At 47.1% G+C, this 25,572-nt stretch overlaps 1 protein-coding gene and 1 pseudogene across 2 annotated transcripts in view; one reads left to right on the top strand and one right to left on the bottom strand.

The window, feature by feature from the left end:
• CSMD1 (CUB and Sushi multiple domains 1) overlaps window positions 1-25,572 on the top strand; it is a 1,035,440-nt gene that overhangs the window by 248,685 nt on the left and 761,183 nt on the right. The gene's annotated exons all lie outside the window — the stretch shown is intronic.
• Window positions 4,718-4,838, bottom strand: LOC118609475 (annotated as a pseudogene).

Genomic DNA, 25,572 nt, shown 5'->3' with positions numbered 1-25,572 from the left:
GAAAGTAAGGACTTTTTCCGTGTCTTCTTTATTAACCGCATGTGCCTGCCAAGGAGAGGTGACGACTTGTGACAGCTTCCGAATGCTAGAAATGCTTATATTTTACTTTGTGTATCTCAGTTATTGCGAATATTTCTCTCAAAATGAGCTCTTTATGAAGGAAGTAGAGTTGGACCCGATCTCGAAACATCAGAAGTTGGTATCGTAATGAGGAAATGCAATAATTACAGCACGTTATTAACAAGACAGTGCCGCGTTGACTCGGGAAGGAAGTTCCGTTTCCGAGAGCTAATTTGTAATTATTGTAAAATTTGCTTTAAAAAGCAGATACATATTTTCTTTTAAGAAGAAACGACCACTGTTAAGAAATACTGCTTTCTTTGGTGTAGATCAAATTTTAAGTGCTATGTCTCTGCAATGGAAATAATTTGCATCACGGCTAAAATCGCAGTATGAGTTGATACAATAACAGAATCAGGATTTAGTCTGGACATCGCTTCTCCAGAAACTCTCCCTGAGACCTCGCCTTTTGGCATCTTTTCTAAACACGATCCTGAACTTCGGGGTGCGTACCCTCCCATGACTGCTAATCACCCGTCTCATGATTTCCCCCATGCATCAGTCCAGATGTGCTCTGGAGCCTGTAACTCGGGAGCGCCCAGAAGTGTCCTTAAACCGGAGCAGGGAGGCTCCGTCCCCGGGGCAGCACGGACCGCGCCGGGTCTGGGGACGAGAGGACGTGGGGCGGGACGCGTGGATTTGAGACTCGGCTGTGCTACGGGTGCAGCAGTGGCGAGTTGTACAGCGGGGCCCCGGGAGCGGACGGCCGAGCGCGAGGCCGTTCCGTGGCAGGAGGTCAGCAGTGCGGAGGCCAGGCCGGGGGCTCGAGGCCTCCGCGGACGCGGCGGCGGCCGAGGGAGGAACAGGAAGGGAGCGAAGGAGCCGATGTGCTCGGCGGCGGGCAGTCCCGAAAGCGACAGAAGGCTGACACTTTAGGGGAGTTTTTAAGTAGAAAAATGTACGATGCTGAGGAAGCAACACAGAGAAGATGCTCCCGCTGCACCTGTAGGATAAGTCTGCGCAGCTCCGGGGGGCGCGCGCACGCGCGCACACAGCACGCGCCCTACTGTCTGAGAAGGCTCCCGAAGGACAGGTCAGGGCGGCCCCTCCGAGGCTTCCCGCCGCTGTTAGCGTGCTGTGAGGACGGGGCGGGCGGGCGGGCGGATGGCGGATGGATGGACGCATGGAAAATCACATGGATGCGTGGATAAAGTGATGGGCGAACAATTGGAGAAATCACCAGATGGGATTTGTCCTTAGTGTACTCTTCCCATTTCGTTTCCCACGCGATCTTCCATCTCAGAAATGCAGAGTCATAACCGACTCAGGCCGATGCGAGGTCTGGTCTCATGTACCTACGTCCCAGGATGTTTCGCCCATTAATCAGTGACGCTCTTTCACTGTGGCGAGCCAAATGGGGGCTGTCGCGCTTCCTCGGGCTTTTTGCACGTCAGCTTTGCTAAAGCTGTGAAAAATGCCTTGCCTCTGTTTACTGTTCCGAGCTTCCTTAGACGTTCCAACAATGAATCCGAGCACAGCTGCCAAGCATGTCACCTTCTTGTCATTTCTTTGGCTTAAAGGATCAGAAAGAGCCAACCGCTGACTTATAGCATGTGATCTCAGCATTCAAACGGCTATGTAAAATACTGGAATCATTTAGATTTTTGTCAACCAGTTCTGCACAGCACATTAGTAGCTACTAAGAGATGCTACACTGGATGCTTATCTACTGTGATGAGGATACAGTCATAAACAACGTGACGTATCTTCCTGGAGGGGCTTCGTCTGAGGGGTGAAGACAGCCAGGCGAGCAGGCATTTAACCATCTCAAATGTTAACCCGAAAGGCGTTATACTCGTAGTTCTGATGAGAGCATCAGGGAACGCAGAGCAAAACGCAGGTTTCGAAGTTGAAAGAACAGGTTGAAATATATAGTTGCTTCCTATTATCTATTCTGGTTGAATTGTGTCCTCTCTTAAAAAAATAAATAAATAAACCACATGTTGAAGTCCTAGTAACTTAGAATGCGGTTTTATATGGAAACAGGTCTTAGGGAAGTGATCGGGTTGAATGAGGTTGATAGGCTGGGTTTAATCCCATAGCACCCGTGTCCTTGTAAAAAGGGGAGAGAAATGTTTACGTGTGGGCAGAGAGGCGCAGAGAGGAGGTGGCCGGTAAAGGGGTGGAGTGATGCCTCCACGTGCATGAGACTCCGGAGGTCAAAGGCAAACCGCCTGGAGCAGGGGAAGCTGGGATGGGGGGGCGAGCAGGGGAGCAGGGGGAACGGGCCTGCCGCAGAGCGAGGGGGCCCCGAGGAACCCTCGATTTTGGACTTGTAGCTTCCAGGACTCTGAGACGATGCATTTCGCTCTTTCAAGCCAACCAGTTGGCGGTATTTTTTTATGGCAGGCCTAGCAAATGAGTCCATTTTCTATAAGATTTTTGAGCATGTCACAAATACTAACTTTTCCATAAAATGGAAACAACGTTACATAATAACAGCTAAGGGATTTGGGGTACAAATCCCTTAAAAAATACTAACTTTTCCATAAAATGGAAACGACGTTGCATAATAACAGCTAAGGGATTTGGGGTACAAGTGACAGAGATCCTGCACATGAGGCAACCAGAAAAGGTGGTGCTGAATAAATGACAGTCGCCATCATAGTATTTTTAAAATAGGATCTTTTCAGAGCTTTACAAATCCTGATCATAAAAAAATATATAAAGATGTATTCGTTTGTTTTCTACTTCCATTATGAAGTGTGATTATCTGTAAACTTTAAGTGCTTCAAATAGTCATCCTATAAGCTGTTTATAATTTACGATTAATCCACGACTCTAAGAGCATTCTCTTTTATTTCCTGCTTCCATTCAATAGCCATTTTCCTATGCTTAAGGATCGTTCTATTGAGATGAAACAGTATGCCAAAAATGCAGAATTAGCACCAAAATTATTACGCTAATTTTTTTATTATGACAATAGCAAAGGTTTAGTCATGCTGCAGCAATAGTTAATTAATTTGCTATGTACGTGTTAAAAGGGGGAATAAACGTGAGCGTTGTATTAACGCTCACGTTTCTGCAGAAGTTCTATTAACGTTGCTTTTCAGCGGCGGCGTGTCAGGGGCTTCGGCGCCCCGTGCTTTTGCGGGGCGCTGAACCCCTGCCTCGCCCAGCCCCGCGAGAACAGATCACCCCCAGACCGCGCAGACGCAGCGAGACCAAGGACCGGCGTCGGCGAATCGCTGACCACAACTCAGATAGTCAAGGTATCTAATGGTTTTTTAAAACTCCTGGAGCACATCAACAAAAATAATAATAATTTTTTTAAAAAATGCTGACCTTCACATTTATAAAAAAAAACAAAACAAAACAGAAAACACACAAAAAAGGGGAACTATAGCAAATCTTACAAAGGCTGATTCAAAATTTCTAAATATTAATGTAGAATTTGAGAGTAAAATTAAAAGATTAATATACAAAAGGTAAAGGGAATTTATTTTAGTGGTATTACAATGGATTAAATATTAGAAAATTAAATAGATCAGATTATAAGTCATGAATTTATATTATAAACTATAAATTTATATTTATATATTAAAAATAATAAATACAATTTAGCAATCATTTCTGATATCTATCAACTTAGTCAGATAGAAGATCGCATAAGTTTTATAAACTTTATCAAATATAAGATCGAGCAAGATACTTTTAAAAAACGGTCTACGAAATGGAATAGTTCAAGGCATTCTGACTGAAGAAAATATGCCGCATTGACCACTTTTACACGGCATTCATCTGGAAATTTTAATTAACGCAATCAATAAGAGAATAAAAGAGGTATGAATTTTAATAGTCTTATTAAGAGCTTGAAATTAATCATGATAGGAGAAATTTTTCATTTTTTTTCTAGCTTTATTGAGAGATAATTGTCACACAGGACTGTATGCGTGTAGGATTTATAGCACAATGACTGGACTGTAGGGGAATTTACGCCAGAGGAGCCGGGGAAGGCCGGAGCCCCGCCCCCAGCCCCGACCTCCCGGGCGGAGAAGGGGTCGCAGCCGCCCGGCGTCCGCGCGACCCTCAGGCGCCGCGGGTCGTGAAAGCGCCTGTCGTCCTGGTCCTGGCCGGGCTGCGTTGGCCGCAGCGTGTTTCTCCACGGCCGCTGTCACCAAGCGCCGCGCACCTGCTCGGGCCTCTGCCTCTTCCGACCTCGCTGAGGCCCACGCGGACGCCCCAGAGCCACCTGCGGGCCCTGGCAGCTCCAGGGCAGGACTCGGGCTCCGGCCCCACCTTTCCTCCCCACAGAGCAATGGCTCAATGTCACGGTCACGGTCGGGCTCAGCAGGGTCTCTGCGGACTGGCCCAAGAAGAAGCAGTCGCTCCCGGCCCCTGCTCCCGCTCAGCTCTGAGCTTTGCGTTGGGGTGTGGTCCCTGGTGGTCACTCAGCCATTGGGTCAGTGCTTGACCATGCGCCACAGGACAGGTAGTGAGCGCCGAAGAGACAGCCGAGGAAAGGGTGCGCTTGGCTCTAGTGCTTGATTTTTTTTATTTTATAGGCGAGGCAACCCTTGGTCGACCTCACAGATCCCGAGGACCTTGGGACCTTGTCAGCTTACAATCCCTTTTTTATTTTTATTTTATTTGTTTACGCCTACAGCACCTGGTCTTCCTAGGTGGTCTCCCATCCAAGTATCCCAACCAGGCCCGACCCTGCTTAGCTTCCGAGATCAGACGGGATCGGGCTCGTTCAGGGTGGTGTAGCTGTAGCCGCCCTACGTGCCTTAAACCTTCAGGGAATGTTGCCGAGCTAAGAGCAGAGTGGAGCACCAAACCCTGGGAATTTCCGCTGGATAAAAAACATGTTCGGTTTAATAGCAAGAGGGCCGATGCAGGACAGCGGACGCCTGGCAGCGGAGAGGGGGACTCAGAGGCTGTAGCTCAGGCGCGAGGATCCTAATGAGACAGCCGGCCCCGGCCACGAGGCAGCTGGGCTTCTGTAGGGTCCCCGGCTCTGCGGAGCTCATTAAGGTCTGAGGGCATCATTATGGCGCAGAAATGTATAGAGTTGAGTTCTGCAAAGTCAATTTGGGTCATCAAGGAAAGCTTAAATTATACCCATGACCTTTTAATAAGTGACGAAAACAAACAAAAACAAAAACAAACCTGCACGTTATCTGAGAAACAACCTGCAAAAAACTGGGCTATTCACAGTGTCCTCAAGTACACGAAACAAAAACATAAGCAAACCAAACACACACACACACACACACACACACACACACACTTACTCTGAACTTCACCTTTTCTTCGACTTCCATTCTGGTTGTAGCGTTATCCACTGAAGAAATCAACAGCCACTTGTAGCAACAATGTCATCACCAGTATCTATAGATACATATTATTTTAAAAAACATGTTCAGTTTAATAACACACATTTAACAACATGTACTGAGAACCGACAAAATTCCAAGCGTTACACCCGGGATGGAATAATATTTCTATATTATCTACCAGAACAAACTTAACTAGTACTTTTGAACAACTGTGGTTCAATGATATAAATATAATAAATCTAAAATGCTTGCAACATGCTGAAGTGTTGGTTAAATATTCAAATGCTAGAATTTAACGCCCTCTGGGTGTGACTTCGGTTTTTATCGAAACACATCTCGTTGCTCACGACTGCCTCCCAGAGCTCCTCTGTTGCGGTGGCCACTGACCCCGTCTGCTCAGGCCACCATGACAAAATGCCACAGACCAGGGGACTTGTGCACAACAAACACTCGTTTCTCCCGACTGGGTACTGGAGGGTCCGAGATCACGGCGCCGACACATTTGATGTCTGGTGGGAGCCCGCTGTCTCGAAGGCCGTCTGTTTGCTGTGTGCCTACGTGGTGGAGGGGGCAGGGGAGCTCTTTGGGGTCCCTTTATAAGAGCACCGACTCCGTCACGAGGGCTCAATGCTCCTAACCCATTCGCCTCCCAAAGGCCGCTCCGGGTAGCAGCACCTTGCGGGGTTTCAGAACAGGTTTGTTGGGGACACTGGCATTCAAACCATAACAGTCAGCATCGCTGAAGTTCCCAGAGGGACCTGGCTGGAGCCCTTGGTGATAAATAGCACAAATTACTCACCTGGCTTTTACCTCGAAAGAAAATGGTATGAACAGTGATCGTGAGAAAGATTCCCTTGCACCGCAAAAAGAAAGTGTACGTTATTGTAGGTGCCCCCACGAAACTTTTGGTGAGCACACATCCCATAAATACGTGGCTTCACAAAGAGGAAACACGCTGAAAATAATGGATAAATATTCGTAGACGCATTGACTTTCAGAACAGAAAGCGTTTGCACGCTTGTTTAGCCAGGCACCGGGATTTCGGCGGGAGCGCCGGGCGGACCTCGGCTATGTGTGTGGATGGTGTCGGAGGCGTGAGCCGGCCACCTCCGGGCACCTGCCATCATCTCCAGAGCATTCACACACTGCACTCCAGGGGCGGTTCATGTATTCATGATGCCCTGTGACACCGAAGATGTATGTTTGTAACTAAGTCTTCTCCTCTTTTTGCCATGATAATTGCAACTTAGAAATCACATATTTGTGATTTTAGTCATTAAAAAATGCAGCTATTCATGCCTGGTTTCTGCAGCGTGTGAGCACACACGCCTCACAGCATTGCACAGTGAACACATCCATTATACTGTGAGTGATGAACTAGCAATTAATGGTATAAACAATCTCATGTCGTAACGTCGACGTTGGTATACCCTTATGCACATCATAATCCAGGAATTGATTAGAACCGTGTTCCCTTGTTCTTTCCCAGGCATTAATAAGCAGATAGTTTATCATCATTAATTTAACTCTTCAATTTTTAGTCTTGGAAGTAATGGTTCTGTTTCTCACTGTTTCTCATTGATTTTTTTCTTTTTTCGGTTGAGAAAACCTCAGAATGAGATATTATGGTTAATACCTTGAATTAAGCAGGGGAGAAAAAAAAAACATGCACAAAGAAAATGAAGTAATGTTTTTATCGACGTGACATATGCAGAGGGAAAAATATAGATTTAGAAATACATCAGATGTTTTCGCTTTCCAGTAACAGACAGATTTCCTTCTTCCGGATCATTCCGCCAAGGCCACGCCAGCCTCCTTTGCGCTTTGTCCTTTCTTTGATCTCCGAGAAGAGTGGCAAATTTCAGTTCCTCTTTTAAGATGTTTCCCAATAATGATAGCGTGCAGACAGTGCATTTTCCATTTATTTATTTTTGTACTAATATTGCATGATGTATTTTATCATACTGCATAGATATCATGTGCAGGTGTGTGCACACGTGCACGTGTGTGTGCGCGTGTGTGTGTGTGTGCGCGCGTGCGTACTTCTCAAGGCATGGGGAACCCTGGGCCGTCAACACAGCCCTTGACTCGGTAAGACTATGAGCAGCCCCCGTGGGGAGAGAGGACGCCAGGACAGTCCTCCTCGCCGTTAACGGCACAGGAGTATTTTTTTTTTTATTGGTTTGTTTTTGTTTGTTTTGGGTTTTGGGGGGTTTTTTTGGTGATATCAGCATGCATTTGGGTCCTGAAACCTCTGTCCTCCTCCTGACGGCCATTCGTTGCCGACATGCCCAATACGTTTTGTCTTCCTCTGCTGAGTCGTACCGCTGCCCGAGGAAGCATGTCGCGTCACGCAAGCGATCACCTACAAGAAGCTTCTCTTTAAAAAGTCATCGCCTACTGCCAGCAGAGGAAGCCCGGAGGCACTTCGGAATATTAAACGTGTACTAGACACACTTTACCTTACTTCTTTTCTATTAATACTCTTGCGTGGATGATGGTTCATTTATATTTCAGAGAAGCATCTCGTTTAAGTTTACTAGGTACGTCTGCCTTTAAATTGTGGAGGAAACGAGTCACTTTAACATCTAGCCCATCTTTTACAATCACTGGAGGTGGATTTTAAGGACGTTTTCCCTCAAATTTCCAAGGGGATACCAATTTATGCATTTTAATAATGCACATGAGCCATATTATATTTTTGAGGGAGGAGAAAGGCAAAACATTTAGCAAAAAAAAAGTTTGCTGAATTGAGCTTCAATTATCTTTTTAATATAGTTAAATCCCACAAAACCTGACTCTTGTCCTTGCTGCACTCACGGTCCTTTCTTATTTACCCATCAGCTCGCGCGTTGCTCTGTTCCCTAGTCTTGTCGTATTTCTGTGCCTTTACCCGATGTCATTTTTCTTCTCCCAGAATCCCCCGTTAGGATTTAATCAGTCTTCGTTTATCTGAAAATGTCTTCGTTGTTTGAAGGTATTTTCGCGAGGCGCAGGCTTCTCTGTCGACGACAGTTCTTTAACGGTATTGCTCCTTGCCTTTTAGTTTCCATTTTTTGGTGAAGAAATCGGCCGTGAGTTTTCTTGCTGCTCCTTTCACTGTGGTTTTTTTTTGTGACTGATTTTAAGATTTTCCTCCGAAGTTTCGTTTTCTCTGTATGCATTCTGCCTTTTCGCTTATGTTACTCGAGGCCTTCAATCAATTATGATACGCGATCTACCACTGTCTCTTCAAATATTGTCTTTGCTGCATTTTTTTCCTGTCTCCTTATGGAGAACTGTCATTTAATACTTGCCCCAATATCCCAAGTTTTTCTGACAATCGGTCTTCATTTTCTGTTATTTTACCTCTTTTTCTTTTATTCTTACCTTTGCCTAATTCTCCAAGCCTCTCTCCAGCTTCGCCTTATCTGATGCTAAGTTTCTTGTAAAACTGGGGAATTCATTTGTATCTATATTCTCTTCTGAAATATATGTCTTAACGAAATGTTGAATGTTTTTTACTGTGCTTACTAAAATGAATCTATCATATATATGTTTTTAAATAAATGCATACTTCTCACATATTTTTACATAAAAGATTATCTCATATTCAAAAATAATCTAGTTTACAAAACAGAAAATCATTTCTGACAAGACCTGCCAAGTAAAAAAGGATAAACGTTTGAGTCATGTAAGACATATAAGTTAATAATGTATATTGAGAGGTAAAATTTAAATTAGTATTAAAATCAGAATACTTTATTATGACCCTCTTTATCTGTTTTGTTTTTTAGGTACATAAAATAAATATCATGGCATGCCTAAGTAGTCTTAATTCTGATATAAACTTTTTTCCTCTGCCAAACTAGTTCCATTAGCATGTCAAGTAAATTTACAAATAGAATTTGGCATGCATAGCTAATAGCCTTGAATAAAACTTCTTTCTACCCTTTTCATATTAACTTATGTGGATATTTTTTCTCAGAGTTTGTAAAACAATTTTACAATCATTTCTTGAGCCACGAATCCGTTTACTAAGCCACCGTCAAATGCCTTTTAGTGCTGGGAGCTGGGGACACAGTTGGCCAGTAACTGTCTCTCCGGATGCCGGAAAGTGGGTTGACAATTCTCATGGGCTCCGAGGAGGTGCCAGGCATGGCGGCTGGGAAAAAACGCAATTAAGGTGCCAGCGTCGCATGAGTTTGCAAGCCAGTGCGCAGCAGGGGGCACGCCCAAGAGAGCCGTCCTTGAAGACGGGACGTAATCGGCGCCGTCGATGAGGAACTCGGACGTCGGGAGAACATCAAAGCCGGAGACGGATCTTGGCCGACTGAATCAGGGGAGGCCTTAGAGGGCTGCGGCGTTTGACTCAGAAGATGCGTCGCCTATTCGTAGTCAGCGCAGAAGACGTCTGAGCCGGTGGGGGGGTGGGGAGCAGCGGGGGGGGGGGGGGCTGGCGCGGGAAAGGGACGGGAATGCGAGGGTGGGGAGCGGTGTGAGGCAGCAGGCTGAGAACTCGGCTCCAGAACCTGCCCCCCACCCCCGTCTGCCTCTCTGCGCACACGGAACCGCGCATGCGCGCGTGTGTGGCCCTGCGCCGATGCCCTGACGAGATGCGACGGCGTAGAGGACACACGGCACGCGACTTTTAAAAATTAAAATAATACATGCTTTCACCAATACGTGCATGAACGACAGGAAATGCAGCCATACAGCCCAGAGTTACGTGCTTATATAGTTAGCAAATTCGTACAAATTAAGAGAAATTATATACTTGGACATTTCTTAACTGCAAATTGAATCTTAAATTTGGACAGAAACACTATAATCAGATGTAAGATTGGAAATTCAAACTGGGATTAGGACGTGGACTCTCCATAATGAGTTTTCCCACAGACGTGTCTTCAAAACACATTGGAATGAAATCGCCTTCGTGAAGCTTTCCTTCATTCCCTCAGAATAACCTCGCTTTCCTCCTTCTGAACTCTGATTCTGCAAATATTATTTTTTTTTATTTTCATTTTTTACTGAGAGTTCTTCCTGCATGTTTTATCCGCCCCATTCTTCGTAAACTATTCGAGTATAAATCCACAGATCTTTTTCGGCATCTAGCATGGTGCCTCATACATGATAAACATTTGAATACGTATTTCCAATGTAATTGATGAGAAAATGCTATTTTAGTTTCACCGTATAATTAAAAGTATTGATTTCATATTTTTTCACAAAGTAGTTTTCACAAGGTAATTTAAAACCAATAAGCTAATAAAATATGCTTTCTATCATGTCTCTTTTTCTATTGATAGAGATAGATTTTATAACACAGTAGAAAATTCAAAATATTCTGAATACTCGTGGAAAGGCTTGTGTTAATTTAATTCACATTGAGGGACACTGATTAGTCACTTTAAATGCTTTTTTTTTCAGCTTATAATAAAATTGAAAGACTTTGAACACAGATGAAAAAAATGCTAGAGACAATTCTGAGTGAAATTGTGAGCATTAGTAAAGCACAGTCTCATTGCCATTGATTACTGGTCAGCTCTAAAGCCAAGTCCTCAGTTCACCAAATATATGATCCCTGAAAATCCCAAATGTTCATATACTGGATTCATCTCATTTTTCTCTGGTCACCGAAGAGCGTAACTGAACTTAGGCTTGTTACCGGTGACATGAGCCAGGAATTTGCCAGGTCAGGGAATGTAGCTCTGAAGAAGACCTGTTCTGTATTCTCGGTGAGCAGAGACACAGAAAATCACAGTCACGCATGGAAATGCTGCAGAAAGGGGCCGCATGAGCACTCGGAAGGAGCGATTTCTCCTGCCTTAGAGAGTAAGGGAAGTTCCCAGAGAGAAAGCGAAGTCTACATGGTGATGTGTAATAAGACCAACTCTGCTGAGAAAGGAAAGAGGCGGGTCCCCGCCCCAGGCAGCAGAAGGCTTGGTCTGTGGGCCGCCTTGAAGCTTGGATGGGCTCGGGCGGCCGGTGGCCAATTTGGCAGCTGATGAAAGGAGACGGGGAGAGCGGCCAGGGTCCCCGTAAACCCTGGACAGTTCAGATGGGTAACTGAGCACCAAGTGTCTGGGCCCAAAACGAAAACCCACCCTCAGAGATGGAAGACCCCTGTGTGGAGGAAATTTAAAGACAAGTACCACGGGCTTAGAAGGTGATTCTAAAACAAAGACTTCCAAATACCTCGGGGCCTCGCGTGATTATAAATCACAGGGCTCCCCAGCGCACCCGCCGCTGTGAAGCCAGCCGATTTGAGAAGCTTAACGGTCTACGAAGAGCGACTGCTTCCCCTCTCGTGTCTGGTATATTCGACTTTGAGATATTTACAAGAAAACTTTAATTTAGGAAATTAAAAGAAAATCAGTGCAACAGAAAGAGAATCATTAGAGGTTAGTATTTTCTGCACATTGCACATAAAAATATAAATTATCACGTAATCCTCGCTGACCTGTTCATGGTAATCAAAGCAATGCTAAAGAACAAAATGTCCGTGATCTAGTGTCTGTCACCATGGAGACAGGCCCACGCTGTGTTCGATGAATTAGGAAACTTTGCCGAGAGCTTTGGGGATTTATACTTGCATAAATCTAAGGAATCATCTCATTTGTTCTTGAAAAAAACTTAAATCATTAGTGAAATATGTAACTAAAACAGGTGGTAAAATGCATAAAATGGAACAAGCCGGTTTGGCAGGAGGGACCAGCTCTGGGCGGGAGGGAGGCGGGGGCCTCGGCGTTGGCCCTGGACCGGCGTCCGCAGCGCAGAGGGCGAGGCGGCGGACGTGGACGGGGGCGGGCGGGGGCCTGGAGGGTCAGAGAGCCGCATGCGACAGGGCTTCAGGGCCAGCGCCCGAGGGGACCCGCGAGCCGATGCTGCTGCAGCGTGGGGGATAAGTGGGGACCGGCGTGGGCGCGGGGAGGCCGCTGGACGGGGGGCGGCTCGTGGCCGCCCGGGCGACGGCGCGCGCTGGCCTGAAGGCGTGAGCGGGGAGACGAGAGAGGCGGACGCCCCGGGCGTTGCCTCGCGATTCAGATATCGAAAAGTAACTCTGCGGCCGGCGCGGGGCCTTGGCCTGCGGAGGCACCGGCTTCCCGCCCCTAGACGTCTGTGGGGTTTTAGTCTGAAGACGTCAAGGGCTTCAGGCCGAGGTCGTGGTTAAGCAGGAGGTCAATAAGAATTGTGGACGGGCTATGGCCGTGCTACCCTGGACAAGCCTGGTTCCATCTGATCTCGGAAGCTGGGCAGTTGGGTGTGGTCAGTACTTGGATGGGAGGCCACCCAGGAAGACCAGGTGCTGTAAAAAACAAACAAACAAACAAAACTGTTGACAAGTGGGTGTGGAGTAGAAGAAAAAAGGAATATGGGGAAATACTGCTTTGGACCAAGTCGCTCAGTTAATAGATTTGAAATTTTTGAACAATCTTGTTTTTAGACCTTTTTATATTCATGTTATTACCAAGAGAAACTCGAGTTCAGGTAGGTTAGACGGCGCGTCTCACATCCCACGCCCGCGGTCGCGAGGGGCGCGGCGGCCCCCGGGCTGTGCGCCGATGCTCCCTGAAGGTCTTACTCCCGCCCCGCCAAACCCGGTGGGAAGGTCAGCTGCAAAGTCGCACAGACAGAGGGAAAGCACCCGACGTGGTTTCGCACATGTTTCTAAACTCCACCCTCCTCTTCTTGCCTGAAGTTCAACAGCGATGCAAACTGTTCTTTGTGAATTCGTGGAATGGCGTCATAATGTAGAGAAAAGCGTAGTGACCCCGGTAATGAGAATCATCGCTACCTTTTCCTTGTAAAAGGAGGCGGTAACTGTCCACTGCAGAGAATCAGAAGTAAGCTTGGAGGAGGCGAAATAAAAAAGTACCGTTCTTGACTGTAATTAGTTAGAGCGGGTGCCCCATCAATACTCGACTGAAAGAATGAACTATGCACCTTCTCCGTTAAGGCATCTTGGACAGATTCTATCCTATGATAAATTATACATAGACCTTAATGACCCAGGGGCTATTTCTCTGATGGTTACCCATGATGCACGATATTAAAACAGTCTCAAAATTAATATATTAGAGGCTGTTAAGAATAGTCTATGTATAGTCAATACTGAAATCATAGTCTAAAAGTGTAAATATTATTCTATCATAAAGAAGAGTCCTTTTGATTAAACTTTGGATCAAGAAGCGCTTGAATTTTTTTCTTTTTTTTCTTTTTTTTTTTTTTACTTTGATTTTGGATGGTACAAGACTACATGACTTGTTTCCACTGTGACTCACAGCATAGGTCACGATGAAAAGCCCGCTCCTGCGGTTAGTTGAGGAAGGTGGTTTCTTCCACGAATCAGGGGGCGTTAGTGGGTCGAGCTGGTTCAGAGCTCTAGAATCCTTTAGCTCTCCCCAGTCACGCTGTCACAGACACATAAATTAAGACATGGCATCTTCAATGTAAACATGCTTTTGCACAGGAATTATTTTATACCCGCACTAAGCAAGCGTTCGCATTTTACAAGCTAGTGCTCATGAAGCTGTCACATTTTATTTCGGAGCAGGCTCTGGGGGCCCTGTGCGAGGCCCTGGCCCCCCAAGTTAAGAGGCTCTGGGCTCGATGAGTCTCAGGTGGAAATAAGAGTGAGTCTCAGGTCACTGAATAGTTGAACCCATTGGAAATCGAAAGAACAAAAGCACATTCGTGTAGAGTCTGGACTGACGGCAAATGGTAATTGGCCCATGCAGCCTCATTTTTCCCCCTTTCTGGTAGATGATAATTTTATGGCCAGCAATATTTTAACGTAAGTACCGTGCGGATCACACACACATCATTAACATGATAATTGGCCCAGCTGGACTGTCACGGCCCCATCTGACCATGAGGCCCTCCAGCCTCTGTCAGGATGGGGCCGGGGGGTGATCTCACAGTAACTGTTGTGAGCACTCTTCCTGCGAATTTTTAAGCTCAATTTAGTGATGAATTCAGATACTTAGTTAAAAAAGTAAAAGTATATTTTCACAGTTGACCTGTGATTTCTAAGTCGTAGGTGGAAGATCAAGTCAGTTGGAACTGCTAATTTTTTCTCCTTCTAAGAAAGGGCACATGTGAGGGGGGCCCCCTCTTGTGTCTAGTTTCTGGGGTGACGTGAGTCTTTTCCAAGTAGTTGTTTATCTTGTTCTCGTTTGTTTTATTTTTAATAAACATTATGTGGTTTTTCAAGTTTTGACAAATTATACAGTTATTAAAATTTATTTTTTCACTTATCCATCTATTCACCCCCTTATCTATTTAGCACTTCATGAAATAAATAAAAGACAGCTGTACAAATAATTTTACAGGCATGCATGGACTACTCTGAGCCATGATGCCGTGATTTATATTTATAACTTTACACGTAAGTATTGGTTAATTTTTGTAAGCCCTTCTTCTAATATCTTTACCATAAGATTTCTGGTAATACAAACAAGAATCGTTTGGGGAAAAGGATACTTTCTTTATAGTTTGCTCGATTGTTGCCTTTGCTAGAGTTAGCTTAAAGTTTTAGATATCTCCAAATTTCAAATTTTGTTCTTGGACTTTCAGGCTAGTTGCTTTTTTTTTTAATGTAGAAATCGAACTATATTCAAACAATAAGACCCAGAGATCTTTGATATTATAATTTTCCAAGATATTTATAAATAGATTTTTAAACAGAAAATTGTTATTTTAATCAAGCTATCTGTTTCATCCAAAATATTTGAACCAGTTTTTATATATATATATATTCAAAAATTCTAGTACTAAGATTAACTTTCTCATAAAATAGTCCACCTTCATGGCCTCTTGTCATACATTTTGTAATGGACATATTCTCTACTTTTTAAAGTATACTTTGCCATTATCTTATTAGATGGTGCCGTCTACCAGAGTTTTGGTGACTGCTTTCTCATCTCTGTTGTTGAAAATCTGTATATTGACCAGGAGGTTTTATTGCAAATTAATTTATAATGTCGCTAAGTAACAACAGCAAATGTTTGCTTATGTTCAGGCAATGCAATATATATTCTTAGAAGGTACAATTTTGCATAATTGCCAAAAGAACTTTAAAGATAATATAATTAATAGGCAAAATATCTATACGAGTTTTCCTAAAATCCCTATATGAACATTGGAATTAAAAATTCAAGTTGGATAGACCCAAATTTAGATTATCCTGTGAAAACTTGGAAACATTAGCGAATAATAATTTTCTACTCAAAGTAACAATAGCACTATTTCTAATGGGAAAAATTAGCATGTCTTCCAAGAGGAGAAGAAAGTCGAGAATAACCAAATTAGTTTTAAAATCTATCCTTCGCTTGGAAAATTTCTGCCGAATTACTTCCACTGCGGTTTCAAGCGAAGAGGTCGGTGTGGGCCCCGCAGCTGTGCATGGCGCGTTCGGAGCCATTTTTAGACCGACTGGTTAGCGCAGCTGCCTGAGACAGGTTTAGAAAATTATAGACCTCTGCTCATTCACTCTCTGTTCCCTGCAAAAGTGCTGTGAATGGGGCATTCTTAGCTTGATTTCCCTGAAGTTATCACACGTGACAGCCGCAAAAAAATGGTTTTTATTGTCACCATTTTCACTCAAATCCAGTTGAGGTGAAATTATGAGGTGCGGCACTTATAATAAAAATGAGAACTGAGCAGGTCCTTGAGCAGAAAGGACTTGGTGGAAGTTCTTGTTCCGTGCGCATCTCGAACACGGGCCTCGCAATGCGTTTGCTTGGGGACGGGAGCATCGGCCGCGAGGACAACGCCGAGCCTCCCTGCGCGGCCAGCCCAGCATGGCTTTGCGAAGATTCGTGAGGTTAGAAAGTAGCTGTTACCCACGGCATCGAGATACGATAAGCCACACAGTGGAACAAGACCGAAAAAAATAATAAACAGCAAACAAAGCAAATGTTGGGTCCATTCGAATTGAAAAAACAAACAAACAAACAAAACAAAAACAAAAAAAACCAAAAAAAATAGTTTATATTCTGGGTACAGGTAGAAGTTATTGGGGATATTTTTCCTGTGCTTTCGCTCTTTTGGGTTTTTTTGGGGGGGGGGGCATACTCCTTCGGTCGCTGATTGTTACGTTCGGATGTATCAAAACACACTTAATATTATTCCTGAATACTTACTTTTTTTTTTCGCCTAATCACATGCTACAGAACTTACAGTTCACGCTTCCTGAGAAAGGAAAGTGCTTGTTTCATTCAGACAAAACAGTTGCGCGTGACAGTCGAGTTGTTACTTGGAGTTCTATGCTTTGCCTTTCGTAAGGACCATAGCTGCTCACATGTCTAAAATTATAAATCACTGTGTTTCCAACATCGAGTTGCAAGTAAAATATAAATGCTGTAAATGTTCTCTGCTGGTGTACTAGAAGAGTTTATAAAAACGGAGATGCCCGGCGGCCTACGTCCGTCTCTGCAGGGCTCTCGGGAACCTCCCCAAACAAGCGGCGTTAAGTAGAGAAGGGAGAGACTAGCCGGGTTGACCAAGTGGAACGAGGTTCAGGATGCCTCAGGCAGAGAATAAGACAGGCCACAGGGCGGTGGGGACCAGGGGCATCGCCCCAGGACGCGGGACCCTGCAGGCTGCGGGACCCTGCAGGCTGCACGCGAGGGGGCCCAGGGGGGCCAGGGGTGCGGGCGCAGGTCGTGCAGGGGTTCGCAAACCACGCGCAAGGCTTTGAAGGACGAGAGAAGCCCTGGAAGGGACTCGACCTCGCGATCCGCCGGGGCGCGGTGGGCGTGGCCAGGCTCCTCCCAGGCGTTGGTGGCGAGCGGGCAGGTGGGGAGTGAGAGCTAACCGGAGCGTTCTGGGTCGGCGCAGGTGCGGCAGGTGCTAGTGGCCCTGCGGCCGGGAGTCAGTGGATGCGCGGGAGGTAAACCGCTCGGGTTTTGTCATTGTGAATGTGACCCAGGCGGGTACCTGAGCTTCGGGTGGCTGCGCCAGGAACGCGGCTCCTCCCAGGTGGGAAGGGCCCGCCGGGAAGCTGGTGCCGGGGCGGCCGGCTGCCCTGAGCACGGCACCGGTGACCCGGACCCAGTGGGCTCGCGGAGGGCCGAGACCGACGGGGACGGCCACCCAGCTCCTCCGCTCGGTGCCTTTCACTGACCTCCGGTCTGGGCCACGAAGATGTGAATTATTTAGAACATTATTACACCCTTGGACTTGGGGGTTATAACCTTTATACACCACTGAGGTAATTATGTCATTTCCTATCGGCGACTTTAAAAAAAATCTTTCCTAACAAAACCGGATGTAATCTGCTAGGAATTTAGCATGAATCTCAGCCTCCGCCTCCCTAAGGCATTTATCTCTCCCTAGTCCTCCAAGGCCACCTTCCATTGCCCCGTCTTTATTAACATGACCTCCGAAATGCTGCGCTTTATTATATATTGATGTACGAATCCATAAAGGTTTTAAAAATAATATTATGATATCGCCAAAGTGTGGGAAACAGGCAACCGAGACATAAACTATAATTTCACAGTTTAATTCAAAACCGTTGTTTCTCCGTGCATCTTTCTGGACTGTTTTCCTCACCCTGTCAGTTTATCCAGTAAGATCATAATAGGATAAAGACAGACTACGCTCATAAGGCGACGATACGGAGTCTGTACCTTGAGCATAAGCAAGTACCTCTTTAAATATTTACCTACACTGAGACATACACCTACGGGAGCGAAGCATTTACTATTCATTGCCTCTTAAGTCCAAGATGGAGCCTCAAGTTAGGGGGAAGAATGCAAATAACCCTAAACGCATGCATATTAAATCGAGAAACAATGCCATCTTCATAAATTAAACGGGCAGAAGCGGACGAAGGCCCTCGGAGGAGAGGCCGGGAGACCGGCTGAGATCCCTGTCCACGCGGGATGTGTGTCTGCGGGTGGCACTTGCTCGACGGCCCTCCAGCCGCTGCTAATCCGAACGGCGTCTCCCGAGGAAAACCGTGCAGCTTCAGATGTTCTATCATCAAATTGCAACTTCCTCTTAAGATAACGATTGCGTAAAAAAAGAGAAGCTTTAAACGTTGCTGACGGCGCTTCGTAACGCAGTGCGATGGGTGGTGATTCGAGGTCAGGGAAATGAGGACGGAGTTGGTGGGTAAAGCTCCCCGGCCACGCGCTTCGCGCGTCTGTCGGCTTAGCAGTCTGGCGGGAGCTCGCCAGCCCTTCCTCAGCGCTGCCAACTCACGCTCACGATGGTAGCGATGGCCGGCCAAGCCTCGGCCCCTCTCTCCCCACCCGGAGGCTGTCGCGGTTCCTCCTTGCACACCTGATGAGCTGTGCGAGGGCACACAACACCCCGGGCGCCTGGACCGTGCGGGGCTGTCCACGGATGTCTGTCTAAGGAATCGAGGATTCACTCAGCATGACACAACGTTTTGCCAGCGTTAGCTCAGGGATCTAAGTTTTGAGCCAGTGAAGGAAAGCGGGTCCCCTCGGTAAAAATGAGGCTTCCTTATTGGTTATCGGCTTCCTAAAGGCAATTCCCAGCCCTTGGAACACGTGGAGAATGAGGGAAAGATTAAACGTGGACTCTCAGTTCACGACGCGGCTCCCGCTCCATCGGCGGGGAACGGAGTGACTGTGAAGCCGAGCTACACGACAGGACAGGAACGAATGGGGTTAAGAAAGGACATTTAACCTCAAAGTGGGTTTTGTGCCGTTTTTACACTTAAACGTCTAAAAAATGGACTCTGTGGTGTATGAAGATTCGTTCGACTCCTCACTCCCTCTCTCCTCCTCTTTCTTCTTCTTCTCGGTCTAAGACACCCTCTTGCCCCCCCCCCCACCGACCCCCCGCATTTTAAGCCTCGTGGTATTGTCATTTCTCTGGCTTCCTTCTCATATTGTGAAAGACGATTTGCATTTCCACGCTGAGGATATTTCTGCGGTGGCTTAAAGGATAGAATATTACATGCCTCTTAAAAATACATGCCATCCGATTTCAAAAAAAGATCCCAGATGGCTCGCTCTCCTTTGTTTTCTAAGATAATGCCACTGAATCATCACGTCTTGCCATTTTGGGGCCTGTATTGGGTTTTCTTTTTCCTTTCGCGAAAATTAGAAACTATCGCGCTGTGTTGCCGTGAATATAGGCCAATTTGGCGCCCACAGATTAAAGGAACCGAGATGTTTCCAGAACAGCATCGAGGGGCCACTGTCTGGTGTTGGCTTTGAAATCGAGACTTCAGACACCGCTGAGTTCTAACCGGCCGAGCTCACCCGGGACGGGAGAGCAGAACTGACCTTTGCAAGCGGCCCCGCAGATGTCGAGAATGGCACCGTGGCGGCATGAGTCACTCTGTGGAAAAATGGTTCGTGGAAGTTAAATTACAAAAACAGCGCATGATCAAGTCTAATTTTTGAGCTTGGTTGCGCGCCTGCCTGGGCTTATGCGAGGGACCGAAAAGCAAATGCAGATTCGTTTGGCGTAGGATTCACGATAAATAAATGTAGTGGCAAAATGCCATTTGTTTGTGTAAGCCTGTTAGCATTCTGCTAAACGCTCGGGGTGGGGAAATGAACAAGACCATTTCCTCAGACACTGCTCATTTATTCTTCTCTACCTAGACGGACGGGGACTGTTTTCTCTGTTTTACGGAGAAGAGACCAAGGTTGAGACATAACTCAGACATTCACAGTGTTGTTCAAATCTTCGCTCAGGACGCTGTGGCGTGGGAAGTAAAATCAGCATGAGGGTGTATTTTCCTCTGCCACCTTGGGCTCTCTGCAGTCGTGTTAGCTGTGGATAGGTTTTAAATTCTTATAAAATCGTTCTTGACCATTTTCGGAACCTTCGATATTATTTTAAACTACTTACTATAAACTCTTTTACTTTCAAATGTCTGAAGATGGCCAAGATTCGTTTTCAGAGGAAAGTATGGCTTAATGAGTTTTATTTTCCCTAGAGAAATCATAACTTTTCTGTAACTTAAAAAAAAAAAGTATGTGATTAAAATGTCCCAGATTTAAAAGAATTAATAAAAAAATTAGTTTAACAGATAACACACGAATGCAGACGGAACGTGTTCATTCTCCCCACGGAGCTGAGCATCTGTAAGTACAATAGACAATTTTAATTAAATATATTTTTAATCCACTGACTCTAATGGAAACATTTTGACGTTCATACAGGGACTTGCTTCATATATTTTTTAAAAGATCTTACTTTTTTAGAGTAAGGAACGTTTGAAACATCGCTTCATCGGAGTTTGCACAACAAACACTCATAAACATCCCTTTCAATAAAGTTAGTCTTTCTAAATACGGCTTTTCTTTCCCGTACCTCTGGTTGAAGCTGTATGGAAAGCTAATGGACATTTCTGCATTTGTTTTCCAACCTCAGAGTATTTGTTAACGTTCGTGAACTGAAACCTGGTACTCTGGTTTAGCCTCACTCAGGTCTGGGCCACGGAGAAAGCACAGACTCCTAAAATAAAAACCCCACGCCCCCGCAGGGTCTCATCCGCCTTCGTTGCCGATTGAATTCTCCTGATAAACGTAGCATTCCACATGAATTAGTATTTAAAATGGTAAATTATTCCAGATTTTTACATTATAGGAATAATGTATGATAATGAGTGTTCTGTTCTTGAGAAACAAGACAGAGCATCATTCCCAGAAGGGACCGACACAGTCCCGGCCATGAATTATGGAGCGTCGCAGACCAGGATGTCAGCGTGGCAGGGCCTCGGTGGTCTGAGCGGCAGCCCGGCACCGGGCACCCCAACCTCGCCGGATTTCTACCTCGGACGAAGCGTCTCACACGGACAGACTGACCACAAGCGTCAGCGAAAGGGGCTCCCCAACACTAAGCCATCTCTAGCCGAACCCGTCATCTGGTTAATCCCGCTGGTTTCTGGCAACTTCTTTGGGTTCCTGCTGACCCAGCCCCGCGGGCTCCCGCTCACCCGGTCCAGTCCCTTACGGTGGGTGCAGAGGTCTCGATGCCGGAGTAGGCGGCTGAGTACGTAACACCGAGCGCTTAGGAATATTCTGTACACTAGTCGCTTCCCGCGAGGCACGGTTCCCATCACTCCCGCCTCTAAATGTCCTGGGAGATGAGCCCAGGACGGGTCCGCTGCCACCGAGGCCACCGTGTGGGTCGGAGGAGCTGGCTGACACCACCTCAACGTTGGCCGTCCTCTCACACCGGACGGCTGAGACAGTGATCGTGTGAAGACGATCGGAATTTCCTTTCTCTTCCCGTTTCTCCCTTCCTTGTTTTCGGACGGTCTGGTTTGCATTCCGGATTTTTTTTCAAAACTCATAACGGCCTCCCACGGCATTAATGAAAGGAATCCGAAGCGTGGCAGGTCACACACCGTAGTGCCGGCAGCTCCGACGACGCCGTAGGCTTCGGAGCTGACGCAACGGGGGGCCGGGGTCCCCAGCGGGGACACACGTCGCCGCAGGCTGGCCGGGCTTTTAGAGCCGCGGTCAGCAGTGACCTTTGTCCGATGTGGGGGGGACGGGGACAGCGACAGAAAACCTGCCACTATGGCACCGCCGTCATGCGCTGAAGGAAGAAGAATGACTCGCCCGGAACGAGGCGGGCGGGCCCAGACGGTGCTTTGCGCATAGATATATATATATATATATATATATATATATATATATATATATATATATATAGAGAGAGAGAGAGAGAGAGAGAGAGAGAGAGAGAGAGAGAAAGGGGCATGTTATGTATGTGCTTCACATTTGGCCTTGAGAAATGCCGCCAGCAGCCAACGCAGCGACCTGGCCGAGGCACAGAGAGAGGGCAGAGTGAGGCGGAGGGGGGCGCGTTGCTTTAAAGGACAACGGGCTTGCGGGGACAGCGGGGGACAGCGGGGCCCAGAGCCGCCGCGGAGTCGACCGCTTCGGGCGGGGCCCGCACTCCGCCCCGGAGGAGGACTCCCGCGGGCCGGGCGGGCACCCTCGTGTCCCCGTGGGGGGCGCGGTCCCCCCGCGCCCCGGGAAGCCCACGTGGCGCCTCCACCTGGCCTGTTCGTGGTCAGGGGATGACCTGCCGGACGGTGGCCTCGTGCGGTGGCTCCTCCTCCTCCTTTGCACTGACGTCAGCTGGCCTTCCGAAGGCCCCTGCCATCTGGGCTTCCATCTTTATGTTTATCGTTTTGAATTTCTCAAGATGATGTGATTGTCGGGAGGACGTTGCTACCAAGAGGACAGTTTTCGGATTTCCAGCCAATTCAGCGGGTTCCCCTTGACTCCCTCTGTGCGAAGAAGATGTTCGTGGCCTGTTTGTTTCAACACACATTTATTTTTATTAAACCGCAAAGTTAGACAAGTTTCAAAAAGTATTTTTTTAATGGAAACTTAAAACAACTACAAGGGAGTGAAAAGGAGCAAAACTTACTTAATCGTTTATAATATTATAAACTTGAAGATACAAGGTAACATCGTGTCTTAAGGCTTCATGCAAAATTAATTCGCAGAGGTCACATTTGGCACAGAACACCTTTCCCGGGCCGCAGGATTTTGGTTGTGTTTTAAGGTGTGGAGACACACTTTACCTCGTGCCCAGGTCACGCGTCCCTCCGGGAGGGATGAGGTACACTTCCAGCGTGACCAGGCGCTGCACGAGTTCAGGGGAGCTCACCGGAGCACACCTGGGGAGGCAGCTGCTCTCGAAACGCTCCTGCAATTACGCCGACAACCGGGATCAGCTACAACAGAGAAGTGCTTTGTAGACAGGTAGAAGGAAAATCAGATACCTAATTGCAGTGATTTTTTAAATCATTCAGTGGGGGGAAAAAGCCATTTGCATCTATTACTAATCAAATCACACTTAATTATATATTTAGGGAGAAAAGCCTCGCTTTGAGCTCGGCGTGGAAGGCAGCGCACGGTTCTCCGCGTGCCTTTCCGTGCTGCAGGTCTGCGGCTGGCTTTATCTGAATGCAATTAGATTGATTTTATATTTATATGAAAGTTGGAAATGTTATAGCATAACAAAGTAATAGACTGCATCTCAATGAACAGCATAAATATTCCATGAACAGCAGCAAAGGAGAGACCTCGTTTCTCAGGGCGACATTGTTACAATAAAAAGGAGGCTCATCCGGGCAGGGGCACGCAGAAAGGTGAGCCTCTCTCGGCAGTTTTCACGGTTTTCCGGGAGCGGCTCGTTTCCGTACCCAGCACGAAGTATGTATTAGGGCCCGGCTCTGGACGGGGTTCTGTTCCGGCCGGCTCGGGCCTCGGCTCGAGTCCGCAGTCCTGGAAATGCGGCGCTCTCCGATGCAGCCTCCTCGGAGCTCTCGGTGTGAGGGCGAGTCCCGGCTCTTTCCGCGCCGCGCCCTCCGTTGGGTGGGGTGCCGGGCGTGGCCGTGCCCCCCGGGGTCCTGCAGGGACCGGGCGCTGGCCGGCAACTGCGCGGCCGACGTTCGCTCAGTGAATGTAATTAATCCCTCCTCCTTCGTCCCCAGGCCTAGAGCGACAGTTTTCCCGGCCTTTATTTGGTCGTGACTGAAGTGCTGTCTCAGAGTCCTGCTCCCTGGCCTAGTCCAGTTCTCCCGACGCAGCCTCAGCAACACGGCGGCCCCGCAGCCGCAAAACACACAACACACACAGCACACAGCACACAATGACACACAACACACAACGGCACACAACACACAATGACACACAACACACAACGGCACACGACACACACAGCACACGACACACAATGACGCACAACATACAACGGCACACAACACACAATGCGCGGAACACACAACATACAACACACAACAACACACAACACACAATGACACACAACACACAACGGCACACGACACACAACAGCACACAACGGCACACAACGTACAACACACAACACACAATGCACAGAACACACCACACACAACACACAACATACAGCACACCACGCACACAACACACAGCACACAACGGCACACAACACACACAGCACACATTGAGTTTTGCTTCCAGACAGCCTCGGATGAGCTTCGACAGGATCCATAGAAAACGAGATGTGGGAAGCCAATGAGGGCGGCCAAGGCCTGGGGGCGTGGGAAGCAGGGTCGTGACCGCAGGCTCGCCTGTTCGGCGGGGTGGCAGGCGAGGCGGCTGGTGAATGCCCACGAGGTGAGGCGCATCCTCTCCAAAGACGCTGATTGTAATAGAGAAAATGAAAGTGGCTACCACGGTACAGTCGGAAACTCTGCAGGTGTCCTGCACTGGCCACGGCCCACGGCCCACGTGTCTGTCCCCAGACACTGTGACGAGCGCCGCTCTGACCCAAAGAGCCTTTCGTGTCTGTGTTCTGAGTTTGCATATGTTGGCTGTGGCCTATTTTCATACAGTCTATCCATCTGGAAAACCTGTCTGTCTCGAAAGATACGCAGTGAGCATCCTCCCCTTCATCTTCAAAACTGTCCTGATGTTGCGTGCGCTCATTACGCAGTGTGTAAATGCACACATTTTTTTTTTTTACTGAAAAGTCCATATTTGTGGGAAAATGAAATGATATTTATTAATAACTTTTCTGGTGTTAAAATCCGTGGACTCAGCATGCAACAGGTGTTTCATTTTGCACTGATAGTAGCACTGCGAAATAACTACATTTTATCTCATCTGATAGCCAATAATACTCAAACTCGGTTGCCCGGGTTGACACGGCCATCACTTGCAAACACGGTTTGAGCAACAATCGATTTGACTTCAGAACCTGCGCTGCGTTTCCTCATAACAGTGTGATTTTATATGCGTGTTACACACGCGTACACACAGAGTTTCGCGTGTGTAGGCATCACCTACGCGTGGGTACAATGAATAAGCATTGAGTAACACGTATTACACACATGCTTTTAATTAACGAATAGCAGATTACAACTTCAAGCTTTTTCAAAAACAATTTTTTTAAGTGGGTTTAAATAGAAGCAGAAAGTGAGAGACCTGTGTGACGTTTATGGAACGCCCCTCCTCTCGCGGGGCAGCGGTGAGCCGCCCCCGCGTCACGGAGAGCCTGGTTCGTTTGCGGGCTGCGACGCAGGACGGCCGGGCACGCGCTTCCCTCGACGGCGGGGTCGCGCCAACGCTGTCGCACGAGCGAATGCTCGGACGAGCTGGAAGGGGCACGTAGCCATGCGCCCTGCTGTGAAGGTAGCACAGCGCGCATGCGCGCATCTCGCCAAGCGTGGCTACCGTGTGGT

Source organism: Rousettus aegyptiacus, unplaced genomic scaffold (genome assembly GCF_014176215.1).
Source record: "Rousettus aegyptiacus isolate mRouAeg1 unplaced genomic scaffold, mRouAeg1.p scaffold_m13_p_11, whole genome shotgun sequence".
NCBI classification, from domain to species: domain Eukaryota; kingdom Metazoa; phylum Chordata; class Mammalia; order Chiroptera; family Pteropodidae; genus Rousettus; species Rousettus aegyptiacus.
This window is presented reverse-complemented; position numbering and strand designations above follow the sequence as displayed.